Source organism: Nematolebias whitei, chromosome 17, assembly GCF_014905685.2.
Source record: "Nematolebias whitei isolate Nwh7 chromosome 17, NemWhi1, whole genome shotgun sequence".
NCBI classification, from domain to species: Eukaryota; Metazoa; Chordata; class Actinopteri; order Cyprinodontiformes; family Rivulidae; genus Nematolebias; species Nematolebias whitei.
The window spans coordinates 31,197,162-31,212,680 of NC_056514.1; positions in this window are offsets into that span (position 1 = coordinate 31,197,162).

The following is a 15,519-nucleotide window of genomic DNA, read 5'->3' on the forward strand; positions in this document are numbered from 1 at the left end:
CTGTGATGGACTGGAGACCTGTCCAGGGTGTACCTCGCCCCTCGCACCGTGATTGCTGGACATAGGCAAAAGCGACACCCGTGACCTGAAATGGAAGAAGTGGGTAAAAGATAATGGATGGACTCATCAAAGTAAATTTATTTCGTCCCAGACCCCCTACAGTCAACAGTTAGTACTTCTCAACATGAGTGGCCATAAAAAACAGCAACCAAACAAACACACTTTTATTGTCTCAAACACAATTCACCTGAGCAGGTTGGCACCAGTAAAATTCAAGCTATGAAGTTTTGTTAACATTGTGAGGAACTAACAGAACCGTTAACATTGTGAGGAACTAACAGAACCGTTTCTTAACGGCTGGGTTTAAAAATGAACGAACTCCAGTGCAACAATGTTCCCACTTTATAACTGAGTGAGTGCATTACAATTGCTTGGTTAAAGTTTAGGCATTAAAACATCTTCATAGAGTTTAGGTCAAAACATGTAAATACAAACTGACTTACAATTATTTTGTGTCCGTAAGTATTAAATCATTTTGTCAGTCAGTAAAATATCACATTTAAGGTTAATAAAATATTTTCTGCAGTGATCATGTTAATAGACACCAAGTTTCCTGAAATTGTTCTCAAAGCTACTTCATTTTTATAGTCCCTCATCCAGACAAGTGGGTGATCATGTAATTTCCCCCCCCCCCCCCCCCCCCCGTATGTGTGTGTGCATGTGTGTTCTTTTGTCTTGTAGCCAAATACCTCACAAACCATTGGTTAAATTTCAATACTTTTGGAGTAAAACTGATTTAAAATAGCTATTCAATTACCAAACACAAACATTACAAACTACTTTATTTCTACAGATGTTCAGATTTTGTGTGTTAGTAGCTGAGCATCATCAGAACACTAGACTGCACAAAATCTTTGCTTAAAACTTTGTGATACAAGGTGGCAGGTGATGTGCATGCATGTAGTTATTCATTCAACCTTTATTTATACAGGTTAGTCTAAATGACTCATGAGGACTCTTTTACAAGTTATGTGTGCTAAGTATGGTAAATGGACTGTACTTATACAGAGCCTTTCTATATTATAAAGATACTCAAAGCGCTTTACAACAGTCTGTGTCCTCATTTACCCATTCATACAGCACTCTACTAGCTCTATACAAAGTTAAGCTGAACCTACTCAGTGCTTTAAATCCCATTCATACACCAATGGGACACACATCGGAGGCAATGGAGTGGTTTAGTATGTGTCTGCTAGTGGAATCAAACCCTCAACTCTTTCAATGGAGAACGACGGCTCTAACCACTCAGCCACAGCCGCCCCTAAGTATGAACAAATGACACATTGGGTCATTTTCTGAGAGAAAAAACTAATACAAAATACATTCGAATGTGTTGTCATGTCAAAATAGTTTCATAATGTCAATTTTTTTTAACTTTGCGGTTCAGTTATCGAGGATTCGCTCTATCGCGGTTTTTCAAAATAAGATGGGGAAATGACACGCAATTGTCTGATAGATGGATGAGCCGTACGATCGGCATGATTTTTTTAAATTTACAATTAATTAAAATTATTTAGCACCTCCTGCAGCTTTGTGCAGCCTATGCTGTTCTTATTGCAGCTGTTCTCCATGTAGCGTGGAGAAGTGGGCGTGGACAAGAGCGCTTGCAGGTGGCAAAGAGCAGAGGAGGCAGGGAGCCGAAATCATGACATGACATCGTGCTGTTTTAGAGCGTTTAGACTCTAGAAACATTGTTTAGAATATTGCAAGAGTGGTTTAAAACACCTTAAAACATATCTACATAAATAATAAAATAAACTACTACTTATTACTTGCACTACTATTCGTGTTTTTTCATTTATCGCTGGTCTTCAGGGTGCAGATCTACCGCGATAAACGAGGGACTACTGTGTGTATATATATATATATATATATATATATATATATATATAAATTAGCTTTAGGTAATGTTAATAAGACCAACCACAAATCAACACCCATCTGTTCGAACTAGAGATACTTTAAAACAGACCAACTGAAATCAATACCAGCCTGAACAGAGAGGAGGCTTGGCATATTTAATTAATTACCATGTTTTATAATGTTTGTTTACAGAAATAAAGTGCTACAAGAGGTTTGATGTTAATTAATTTAAAGTGTACCCCCCCCCTACATTGTGCTGATGACTGCTGCTGATGTACTTTCATGGCAGGTAAACCTATGTCTCATTGGATTTCCGTCAATGGCTCTGAGCTGTGTATGAAACTCAAGCTTGCCACACAGATTAGTGAGAGTGTTAACATGATTACTGATTAATAAACACCAATTAGAACTTGCAGCAAAGCAACAAAGAGGAGCAGATAATGAGGACAAGAAACGGCCGAGGCAGCTCTGCTGTTGGTTCTTTTCACTTCCTCTGTGTCCATTTGAGAAATGCCTGAGCTGTTTTGCTGAGAAAAACCTGTCAGCCACGTAATCTTTCTTCCAGTCGTATTTTTAGATTTTGCAGAGCGCTGAAAAAGAGTAAGAAGTGCTTATCCCTGTGTCCTGTTGACTTTTTTTTTTTGTATGTTGCCACTTCATCAGTGTGTCTGGGAGTGAGGCGCTGCACTGCACACACAGTATAACTGGAGTCTCTGGAGGCCTCTCTCTGGACAATGATGTATTTAAGCCCCTACAGAGGTCAGATGGACTCTGTCCAGAACATCACCTGCAATCAATAGTGTTGGTAAACCAGGCACAACTGAGCAGACGTGGAGGATCCTCCTTTAAACACATTGTGAGGGAAGCACATGAGCGATTGCGCCGCTAAAACTGGAGGAATGGCTCAGCGAGCTAAAGATTTAAGCGCAGGTGACTCGGGAAGTTCTGACTTTTAGTAAGACTGGCTTAAAACGTAAGAAAATGCAGACATTTCTGTTCCCCTTAAAAAATTAAAAAGATTACTGGTACAAGTGTTTTTCTGACTTGTTAAATTTATTTAAGGGAGCATTTTGATTACTATAAATAAGGATGACTGAAGCAAGAAAGGCCTGGTTTTAACAAGAATTTATATTACAATAGATTAGGGATTAAAACATTTTGACGTCTGACATGGCTCCTCCAAACATAGTTTTTTAAACGTTCGCCCTGTTGAATTTATTATTTGCTGTAATTTGCATGAAATACTTGAAGATCCTCGAGCAGAAACTTCCCTCTCGCTTTATTCAGCTTATGTCCTGTTGGATGAAATTCATAAAACTTCACAGTTTGCAAATCAGCATCACCTTTAAAACAAAAATTTAATGATTCAGCAAAAAATATTTCTAACAAGCTACAGCATATACATTCATTTAAATATTTCCACGATAAATATTGTGTAATTTGCAGCTGCAGGATTGTTTAAACACTTTTTATTGTTCTACTGCTACTTATTTTTGAAGGATCCGATTATGAAACTGCATTTTTTTTTAAAAAAGATCCAGTACGTGACCATTACTTTTTTCTTCTTTATTGAAATAAATGAAATCATCATAGGTCAAAATCAGATTTAGACAAATAATGCACATTGAAATCAAAAAAGGCGGGGTACGGATGCAAAAAACAGAAATGTTATAAAAAAGGATAATACCACAAATAGGAAACAATTTACATTTAACCAGTTTAACATTCCAGATGACTGAATAAAAAATAGGTTATTTAGTAAATAGAAATTATTTAGAAATAAAAATCTTTAATTCATTTCTCACTTATTGGGTCTTTTTGTACTTTTTCCTGCGTCTAAATGGCCGATATGAACTGGGTATTTTTGTTTTGAATAAAATACATCAAATGATGAATTTATGATTAAGCGAAAGAAAATGAATGTTTCTTCAAAATGTTTTAAACATTTTTTTTATTTGTTTGACATATGCGTGAATACTTTTACACTTGTTCAATTACTTTGTTTTCCACTTTTTTTCCTCTGAGATCATAGTTCTGCTCTTTTCTTAGGCTTTTGGTGAAAAATATATCTGACTGCTGACGGTCTGAACCTTTTACTGTGAGAAATCCTTTCCGATGTGAGCTGGATTCACTCATGTGTCTGTGAACTTGAGTCCCCCCCCCCACAAAAAAACAATGAATTCAGAGCCACCGAGTGTCAAGTGCAAGTGGGTTTTGAAGAATTGGCATAGTCATTTAGGCAGCACCTCACATCCTTCACAAACAAATGAAGTCTCCAGTGCTTCAAAGTGAGATTGATCTCCTTTTGAGACTCGGCGCAGAACGCCGGGATTCTGAACACTGAGAAAGGTGCCTCTCGCCATGGAAACCCTGTGTGGGCTCGCCCTCCCACCATCATCCTCCACTGGAGTGATGTAGAAACAGAGACCCGGTAAGGACTTTTTTTTTTTTTTCCAACTTCATCAATATTCACTCATTCATTGTGAATCCTGGCAGCAAATTCTCAACTGTATTACTGGATGGATGTTCCCCTTTGTCACTTTGAGGAGTGTCGAAAATGGAATTTTAAATTAGGATAGAACAATTCTCCAATTTTTATGGACTTCAGTCACAGCTGCATATATCACTTAATGGGGGAAAACTTTTCAATTTTCCCGTGTAGGTCTTTGGCTCTATCCAGCCATTAAATAGGTCAAGGATGGATGTGCATAGTTTACTTTCACTTCCATAAAAGATGGGGGGAAAAAAAATCCACTCTTTTGTTGATAAAACCGTTTATTAAAAAATAATCAATGAGCGAAAGGGAATTGAATTCCTGCTTTTCGTTCGCCCACAAACTTCACCTCGAGTGAGAAGTTCTGCTATCAGTTTGGTTAAATAAAAATAAATCAGGTGCTAATAAAGAGGTTTAAAACCCAGTGAACCCAGTAAGTGAACGTATCATCGCTGGTCACCGGCGCTTCCACTGACCCATGCTCACATGGGTCAGAACATCTGCAAAAGTCTGTGACAGAGAAGCAGCTAAAGCTCTTTTCATGCTGCGCTGTCGATACATGCTGAAATTCAGTTACTACATGATTAACATGACAAATGGCCTGCTATGGAATTAGATTACATGTTTATTTCTATGCATTATGGCAACACCCAAAACATATTGATGCTTTTTGCCATTTTTACCTTTATGGTAAAATTAGCATTAAATTAATCTAAAAAAAAAAAAACTGTGGCAAAAAAAAAAAAAAATGCTTTTCATCCAAAAATACAACAGTGCATTTTTGCAAATTGTTCCTCGGTGTAAAATAAACCTTTAAAAGCAGATTAAGCGGTCTTTTAATAAGCTTGCAAGCTGAATTAATTACAAATCTGCAACAAAATAGGTTTTTAGCCATAAAAATGTTAATTACCAGGAGGTTCTGACCTCCCCTTTGGCACGGTGTATTCCCAGCTGAGGACAGGGCGTTCGTCCACTGTTGCCACTTAATGACGGTAATATTAAACACTCGCAGAATGTTGTCACGCTTTTGTTTTCATTCATATCAAAATGAAGTTCTTGGAGGCCCCCGTTTATCAATCACGCAGGGCTCCAGCTGTTCGCGAGTCTTTGGCCTGGCTTCAACAGCCAGGCTTACAAATTGTCTCTGAATAGCGGCGAGCAAGGCCCCTTCAACCCCCTTTTGTCACCATCTCCTGACAAATGCTCCTCGGCTGCCTCTCCCAGACACATGCCTCCTTCCTGCCTTCTGCTCGCTGATATCAGATGGCCCTGCTTTGCATTCTCGCATGGCTCACTGTGCGATGGTTTCTCTGCGAGGCTGCTGGAAGCCCAGCATTCGAGAGAGTCCTATCAAACTCACAGCTATAGTCGGTGTCCAAACTGGTCTCCTTGTACATTGGTATTCAAAGTTTTCCTGCTGTTTTATTACAGAAGACACTATTATGGCGTGGATGACACAAAGACATCAATGTGCCGATCGTGGGGTCATATTTTTCTTCTTGTTGCAAGTGATTTTCACTGAGTATTTTGTATTCTTGCACTTCAGATTGAGAAATCAAAGGCTCATAATACATGTTAATTAATTAAAGAACAAACAGGACAAAACATTTTAAACTGTAACTGATTGTGAATGACAACCAACACTTTTCTCATGTGAATCATCTGTCAGGCTCAAAACTTGTGCTGAAAAAGACCAACTGAGACTGACGGGCCTCAAGTGGCTCCGACTGCTGCTCAGCACTTTGTCGCTGACAGCAGTCACTTTTAGCCTTGAGTGATTTGGTGTTGATGGACTGGCAGAGGCACAGATGTTTCTGCTCCAGTAAAGTTGGAAGTATGTCACCTCAGTTATATCCACTTCTGAAGGATTTGGACAAGAACGGAGCAGTCTTTCAAAAAGTTAAAAGAAATGGCCAAATATCAACCAGCAGCTTGAATGTGTTCTCTTATTGTGATGTTAATATATATATATTATCCTAATTTTTTTTAGATGTTTGTATCTTTACAAATTAACCCTATTAATCTACAATGGTTTACGCATGTGATCACATGGAAAACGTTGTGACCAAATGTATTTTTTACGCTTTTCACCTGTTATTTGTATATTTCCTCTGGCAAAAACGGGATTACCGTTTTTTTTGCCGTACACGTCGCACCTCCCTATAAGTCGCATCAGTCCAAATATGTGTAATAAAGTGAAAAAAATCCATAAATACGTCGCACCTATTGTGCGTCACCGCTGACGACCCTGAAATGTAAGCCGAACCCAGAAATGTGGGCCGGTGTTGTGCAGAAAATCGATTGGCTGCCAAATGGTGGCCGTGGGAGCATGCATGAGAGGACTTTATCAAGAATTTAACAAGATTAACACTTAAAAACAATTATTTGTTTGCTCGAAATTATATCAAAGATATGTCTCAGTTTAACTTTTGCTTAATAAATGCACTTTGACGATCAAATCAGCTGCATTTCAAAAGCCGATTTGCGACCACGGACACATGCAGAAGGACGAGTCACTGCGCATTTCTTCAAAATTTAACAAGCTAACCACCTAAAAATAATTTTTTGTTTGCTTGACTTTACAGTAAAAGTGTGTCTCAGTTGAACCTTTACGTAATAAAAGGATTTTAATGGTCAAATCAGCTGTATTTCAAAGTATTCGCTGTCTCGGTGCTCTGACAGGGAAGAAATCAGGAGGTTGGAATGCGGCACTTTATTTATTTTTTTTAATTTAACAAGATAAGCACCTAAAACAATTATTTGTTTACTCAGTGAAATAGTAAAGGTGTGTCTCAGTTGAACTTTTATTTAATAAATACACTTCATTTGTCAAATTATCTGCATTTCACCAGGGCGGCACAGAGAAATGAAGCTGATTTGATAGTTGCTCCATGCAAGCTGGATGAAGGTGGCAAACTGTGGCAAGCCGATTGTCATTAATAGCCACTTTTACCTATTACATGACACAACGGCATGCCATACTACTCGAGTGCCATCTAGTGGCTGAAAATGGTAGTGTCCAATATTTTCAGTCAGAATGAATGAAAATGGTCCTACCTCAACCAAAAATTGGTTTATAAATATGGGAAAAAATCCATAAATACGTCGCTTTGGTGTATAAGTGTAGGGCATGCAAATTATGCAAAAAACTGTGACTTATAAGCCGAAAAATACGGTAGTCACACGCAAAGTTCATATGACTTTTCTACCAGAATAATTTATGACAAAATCTCCACAGACCCATCAATCCTAATGTTTCAAAACAGTTACCAACATTTTTGTCTCATGGTAGATTTGGACGGAACACAAATATTGGCTTAAAGTAAATTAGAGTGTAAATCTGTGCATGTTCACAATTTTAACCCAGAATATGTAATAGTGTTGTTTGTCCACTGCAACAAATCATAGTAAAGTTAAAACAAAAGGGGTCGAAGACGTGCAAACTGTGTCTTGAACAATTAACAATATATTGAGAATGGGATATAGCATAAGTCATTTTTTTCTTACTGTTTTGCAGAACTGCTAGGGTTTCAGTCTAATTAATAAATTATATTAATCTGTTGTTCGCAGCTGTGTAATATGGAAAATTTAAATATAGAATCAACCTCCTATATTATAACAAGAAAGGAAAAATCATTTTTTGGACTGTCTTATTTAACACATCTCATTTATTGTAGCCTTATAAAGTGAAATACGGTAAACAATTGCATTATTTTGGTAATTATTTTCCAGAGTCAACTCTCCATAGTGCCAAAAGATGAAAACAACAGCAACTTAACATTAACAGAATGGGAGGCAGAGCTTTTAGTTATCAGGCTCCTCTTTTATGGAACCAACTTCCAGTTTCTGTCCATGTGGCTGACGCATTATCCAGTTTTAAGACTGGGCTTAAGACTTTCCTTTTTTATAAATCCTATAGTTAGGGTTGGCTTGGGTTTCCTGGGCTATCCCTTAGTTGTGCTGCTTTAGGCTTAGACTGCTGGAGGACAAACTGACCACATTTTTTTCTACTTTGTTACTGTCTTTACTTACTCTGCTCAACCTGTTTTGTATTTGTAATTTTTTTTTTTATATCCTTAACATGTGTTTTTGTCTTTCAGGCACACCTGCACCTACATCTGGACCTGCCATTCTGTTTGTTTTCCTCTCCTGCCTGTTCCTCTCAAACCCAGCTGGTCAAAGCAGATGGCCGCTTGTCCTGAGCCTGGTTCTGCTGGAGGTTTCTTCCTGTTAAAAGGGAGTTTTTCCTTTCCACTGTTGCCACTGTGCTTGCTCAGGATGGGAGACTACGACGAAGTGAAGATTCAACGAGTTTGCTGCCTTCCTTAGATAGAGAACTTCCTGTAAAGTGCCCTGAGACAACTTTGTTGTGATTTGGCGCTATATAAATAAACTGAATTGATATGAATTTCTAAAATGTTTGATTTCATCATCAGCTTTATTAGGTTCAACATTTTGGAGCCGGAAACAAACTTGAGCATTTCGCATGTTGGTTCTGCATTTGTACTATTTAATTCAACAGCTTAACCTTCAAGTTTTATTGTGAGTTCATGTTTGAATGTCTTATAGCTTCCTGATGAGTTTTCTTTTCACTTAAACATAGTTGTGTGAATGACTTCGCCTCTAATTCTGAATGTAAGTTTTTTTTTTTTTTTTTAAATATATACTTATTTCTGTATTTCGGTCCATCTGGGCCCAGAGATCGAGGGGTCAACAAACTGCTTGGTCTAAAAAATGCAGCATCTTGAAGGAAAAAAAAAAAAGACATTGCTCTCAGATGAAAAATAGAAATGTCACCTGAGAATGAATGAAACGTTTCAGGTTGTCTTCTGTATCCATTTCAGAAGAAATAATCAAGACGGATCAGCAGATGAATTAGCTGTCCTCCAAGGTCAAACACTGATTGCCTTATTACTCTATTATTTCACTCTGCTAGAGCTAGCATTGATACCATTTGATGATATTTTGTACTTCCACACCAGAAGAGCAAGTGGGAGAGGTATAAATTGATTGTTTGGCAACCAGATCAGTCATAGTCATGTTCGGCAGATGGATTAATGGCTTTGATGGCTGCTGCAGGTTGAAGCAGGGAGACTGCAAACATAAAGATGGGATAGATTGGTTTGGACCCTGGGGAGCTGCAAAGATGTGTGGCTTGCATGGAAGGTTTCTTGGTTTTGTTTTAGAGGTAGCAAAGAACAAATGTTTGCAGTGGAGTTTGGCCCAATCTTAGGATGAACGTTTGCTTTTTATGCTAAAATGAACAATGTTCAGTTTTTTAAACGTGTTTTGATCTACCTTCTATTGCTCTGACTTTAATGTCTATTTTTTCTTTAGCTTTACAGAGTTGAAAGTAAATACATAAAGCTCATATTTTACCATTTCTAACACTTTTAATAGAACTTTACTCTTCTCTTAAAGAATATCTAGACTTGTAAATTTGAAGCTTTAATCTTTCTTAAACTTTTGTTTTTCTCTTCAAAAGATTTAAGGTTTTCCAACCTCAGTAATTATCTGAGTTATTTCTGGTATATTAAAATGTATAATTTTTGACTTTTGACTTTGCACGATGTTAACAAATATATTAGGGATGCATGTTATTATTTGCATGGTATCATTATCGGCTGATATTAACGTTAAAGTTCAATATCGGACATCGGCCATTCCATCAAAATAACTCACTGATCTAAAAGACGCTGTTTTTGTATGACAACCCAGTGACAAGGATGCATGCAGCACCAGCACAACATGATGACATCACACCTTCCTATCTGATATGATCACGGCAGAGAGGAAGAAGTCAAAATGTCGGCGATGATAAAGTTTTTTTTCATTTCGGATGTTGGATTCCGAAGATTTTTGGACCACGTTGAGCCTCGCTACATCGTCCCCAGTCGGAGATATTTTTCCAACATAACCTTACCCGAGTTACAAGCCGTCATTGCTGATGTCGCTGAGAAGCTAAAAGCCGATAGCACTTGGGTCAGTTTAACCACAGACATTTGGACGTCGTGTTAGCCCCGTTAGCATGATTACCGGTAGTCTTACGGCACAATGGATAGACAAAAACTTTGAACTTAAAGAGGCTGTCTTTCATGCACATGAGTGCAGAGGATCCCACGCTGCAGCTAGGAACCTGGAGCAAGCCTCCACAAGAGAGACAGCATCGCAGGCGAATAATGCTAATAAATAATATTTAACACTTTTCGTGCATACATATGGCTGTTACTGAATATATGTCACCAGCCCTTACAGCTGTTACACAACTTTTGTAGCAAATAAGCCTAAATAAGAGGACTATGTTCTGACAAAGGAAAGTATATAAAATATCTGTATCGATTATCGGCCAAATACGTTTTAACATAACAGTATATCGGATATCGACCAAAAATCCAATATAGTGCATCCCTAATATACATATATATACATATATATATATATATATATATATATATACATACACATACATACATACACATATTTGTAGTTAATTTATATATGTATTCGTGAAAAAATTAGACTTTTCAATTGCAAATTCAAAACTTTCCAATGTAGAATAATATCCCAGCTTTTTCACATAAATATATGACATTATGAAAATTTTCCCCTAAAATTTACCTTGCCCACTAGTTCTTTTAAAATTTTTATTTAAAATGTTCCTAATAAGCTGTTGTACAAGAATACCTGAAGCCACAAAGTCGAGGAACGAATATTTTTACATCATTTTGTCTCTTTAGATTATTAAATTAATAAATTTACCACTTGATAAAATGTTCAGTGCCTTAATAAAATGTCTAAAGGCTAATTTAAGTCTAGAATTCCTTAATCTTACATATTGGGGAATATTTAAACCACCCTATTACTCACTTTGGGGGACAAACAAGAATTAGGGAACTAAATATAATTTTGAAGATGATTAAGACAAAAAAGCTTTTTAAAAGATGCTTCAATTAATCATGTCCTGTAGTTCTGGTATACATTCCAACCTTGATGCAGACAAAAACTTACTATTTACACATAAAGTTTTGTGCAACACTTTTTCTTTGCTGCATCTCAGATTTTCTGCTAGTAATCTTTTAAAAGTGCCTTGGCCACAAATGCTTTCACCGTATAGTCATTCGTCCGCTTTCTCCTCTAAAACCAGACATATTTATAGTTTATCTCCTTAAAGAATTCCTTAATCTGGTGAAATTAATCAGTTCCAGCCTGATTGGGGTCAACGCTTCAAAACTGTATCAGGGGACCAAGAAGTCCCATAATGATTTATTATGAGCACGTTTGCACATATTCTAATAAAACGAGTTTATTAGTTTTGAAACTTTTGGTAATGTGCTTTTGCTTTAGGGGAGCATGGTAATTAGACTCAGTATTAACTCGATGACATGAAAGCTTTATTGTGCTACATGTATCTTTAATTTGGTCTGGTGAGACCATGCACTGCACTAAACTATTGAATGGTTAAAATTAAACTTTATTTTTGGGGGGGATATTTTAATAGTATTGTTTTGAAATGGCCTTTTTTTTCAAGCTAAACTGTCAATCTATCGACAGGCATGTTAAGGCTCATGACATGTTCCTAGGTCTATTATGAGAAGTGCAAGTTTTTCAATGAAAAAGTGCAGCATGCGGCCCTTCATTTTGCGTTTTCGTACTCACAGGAGAATAATAACTAAACAAGAATGTTGTTACTCTGTAATGGAAGTGAGACAAAATGGTTTCTTCCACCATTATCAACTCCATTTCTTCCTTCCATTCCTTGTGATGATCAATTAGATCTTAATGGATAGCCTGCTGTGCTGTGAGATGATGACCAACATGTTTTTGTGTTGAACTAAGTAAATGACAGAACCACACAAAACTGAACCTCCCTTTCAAATCAGCGTCGGTATGTTTCACTCATTGATTACATCGATTTAAATGCGCTGGGATCAGATTTGCTCTTTTAAAAAATAAATAATTCAGTTCTGCCTCTGGTGCTTAAAATAAACTAACTTCTACAGCCTAATGAAAGTTTTTTTTATACAAATTATTCCATTAAATCCTTTTTTGAAACACTGGCAGCTTTGTTCTCAAGCCAACAGGAGGTGGATACTGTTGTAAAGAGGCATGCTGACTTCTGTCCACCAAATCACAATACATGTTACACTGTCTTAAGTGAACCCTGAACAGGTTGCAAGTCCTTATTGAGCCTTTTTTGCACACTGTATTCGTCACTGTATAAGTCACATCTATTTGAATGAATTAGCATGCCTGCAACTTATACAGCGAGGTGACATATTTGTTTTTTCCCCATATTTATAACCCAATTTTTGGTTGAGATCTGACAATTTCATTCATTCAGACATGGAAAATATTGAACACTACTATTTTCAGCCACTAGAGGGCCCTTGATTAATATAGCAAGCCAAGTGTCTCATTAATAGGTAAAAGTGGCTATTAATGAGACACTTGGCTTGCCATACAGGCCACCTTTGTCTCACTCCAGATCTCATAGAGCAAACGTCAAATCAGCTGCATTTTGCCCAGGCGAAATGCAGTTTATTTGACCATTAAAGTGCATATATTAATGAAAAGTTCAACTAAGATACACCTTTACTATAATTTTGAGCAAACAAATAATTGTTTCTTGGTGGTTACCTTGTTAAATTTTGAAGAAATGCACAGCGAGTCGTCCCTCTGTGCGCTTCCGTGAATTTGCGTTTTGAAATGCAGCTGATTTGACCATTAAAGTGCATGTATTAAGGAAAAGTTCAACTGAGACACAACTTTACTATAATTTCAAGCAAACAAATAATTGTTTTTAAGTGGTAATCTTGCTAAATTCTTGTGTACGCTCCCGCGACAGTCATTTTGCAGCCAATCGATTTGGCACAACACCAGTCCACATGTCTTGGTTGTCAGTGGTGACGCATAATAGATGCGACTTATACGTCGAAGCAACTTGTTTATGGATTTTTCCACTTTATTAGACATATTTGGACTTATGCGACTTATATGGCTGTGCAACGTGTACGGCGGAAAGTACGGTACATATATTTTCACAATGAAACTGTAAACAGTAGTAGTAATAGCAGTGGTAGTAGTAGGAGTAGTGGTAGTAGTAGAAGTAGTAACAGTATCATTAGTATTAGTAGTAGTAATACGTGTAGTATTGTAGCAGCAGCAGTAATAGTAATAGTTGCTGTACTAGTAATTGTAGCAGCAGTATTAATATTAGTAGTAGCAGAAGTTGCAGCTGTACTAGTAGTAGTAATTGCAGCAGCCATATTTGGAGTAGTTGTATTTGGTTGAACGGATTAGACCGAGTTTGATACTTCTTTTGGTTTTTAGTCCTTCATAAGGAACATAAGTATGCAACTTGCTATTTCAGAACACAGTGGACACATAACTGATTCTTAACATCTGTCTTCATAATAGAATGCAACAAAATAACATAGTGTTTCAGTCCAATCTCATTTTAGCACAAATGGACACTCCCTCTTTCAAATGACAGGACCATTAGTAGGATAAATATTCTGAGCGAGTGCAGCTAAAATCCCTAATATTCACCTGGTAACCCGGCACACATTAACAGAATATAGCTCCTTTCACAGCGATAAGTCCTGCAATAAAATAAAAAATCCCTGATCAACATCCACGGCTGCTGCTTGTCAGTTGAGGAATATATAAAGATAAATGATATTATGTTAAATCCCACTTAATGACAAATTTTTAATTTTCTGAACATGGTCATTTTCTGGCTAGTGAGTCAAGTGTAAGAAGCTAATTACGTGAGGATCTGAGCAAAAATAACTCCTCATTTTCAGGGATAATGGAAGAGAAATGTTGTAGATTAATGGCACTATTTATCTTTTTTAAATTTCGATCTTTCTCTGGTGATGGTTGCGCTCCCCAAGGAAAATATTCATAAAATGAAATTGAAGTCGTAACTTAATAGGTTATTAAAATTTCTGAGTGCATATCACTTCTCTTTGTGCAGTGCTGTAAATTTAAATTGAAGTTACGTGGCATTCAGACTCACAAGTGAATTTTCTTTTAATTTTTTTTTTTTTTTTAATTAATCCCAAAAAGGAGGAGGAACATGCATTGTTGTCAGGCGATATTTGCTCTTCTAATTTTATGGCAGGCCAGATTATCAAAAAAGGAATTACAGATTGTTGGCTGCTGCCGGCACCTCAGCCTTCAGCCATGTGTTTCCATTAAAAGCCCTGGGCTACCCATGGGTTTGTTCCTCCCATTATTCTCTATTTCATTCTTTTATCTTGATTTAAAGTGAGGCTTGTTGAATATTCTCCCTTGCCATTCTACTCCCCTTTTCGGAAGCGAGAAATGCTTCATGAGGTTTCACAAGAGGGACCTGCGCTCTCAGGGGAGGTGATATGGATCGGTTCAAGGTGGAATAACTATCTTTAGCCATGCAGGGTGTTTGGAACTGCAGAAATGAGGAGCAGAAGGAACAGAGAGGTAAAGCAGCGCACAGAAGAGCGCTTCTTTCAAGGTCATAGGGCAAACTCATGATCTAAACAGTGTTTATATGGCTGTATTTTTTACTGACTGCGTTGTATTTATGATGACTCGGAAGAAACTCGCCTTTTTTTTTTAAATTATTGGTCAAACACTGTGAAATAGTGGGTTTATTGTTGCATCTCCTATGATCAAAGCCAAACTTTAAACTAAAGAAGTCAGATTTTATGGTTTGCACATTTGACACGAACATATATAAGCGACCATAAAGGCATTCGATCCTCCAAGGATCAGGGCATTTATTTAAATTTTTTCATTTATTTTTACCAAGTTTGGATCATGCAGCAACACAGCAATAAAAAATTAAAAAAATGATTTTTTACATTTAAAAGTGGATTCTGCATTAAATAAAATCAAACTTTATTAGGTAGAGAAATGCCCAAATAAGTGAATACATAAAAACAGATTTAAAAAAATTATGGAAAAAGATAAACATAATAAGGAGATTGGAGTTAAATCGGCAGTGGCGATTTTAGCCTCTTTTTGGAGGTGCTCAAGCACCCATAAATTTTAACTCAGCACCCCTGGGACAAAATAAATAAATTTATATATATATATATATATATATATATATATAT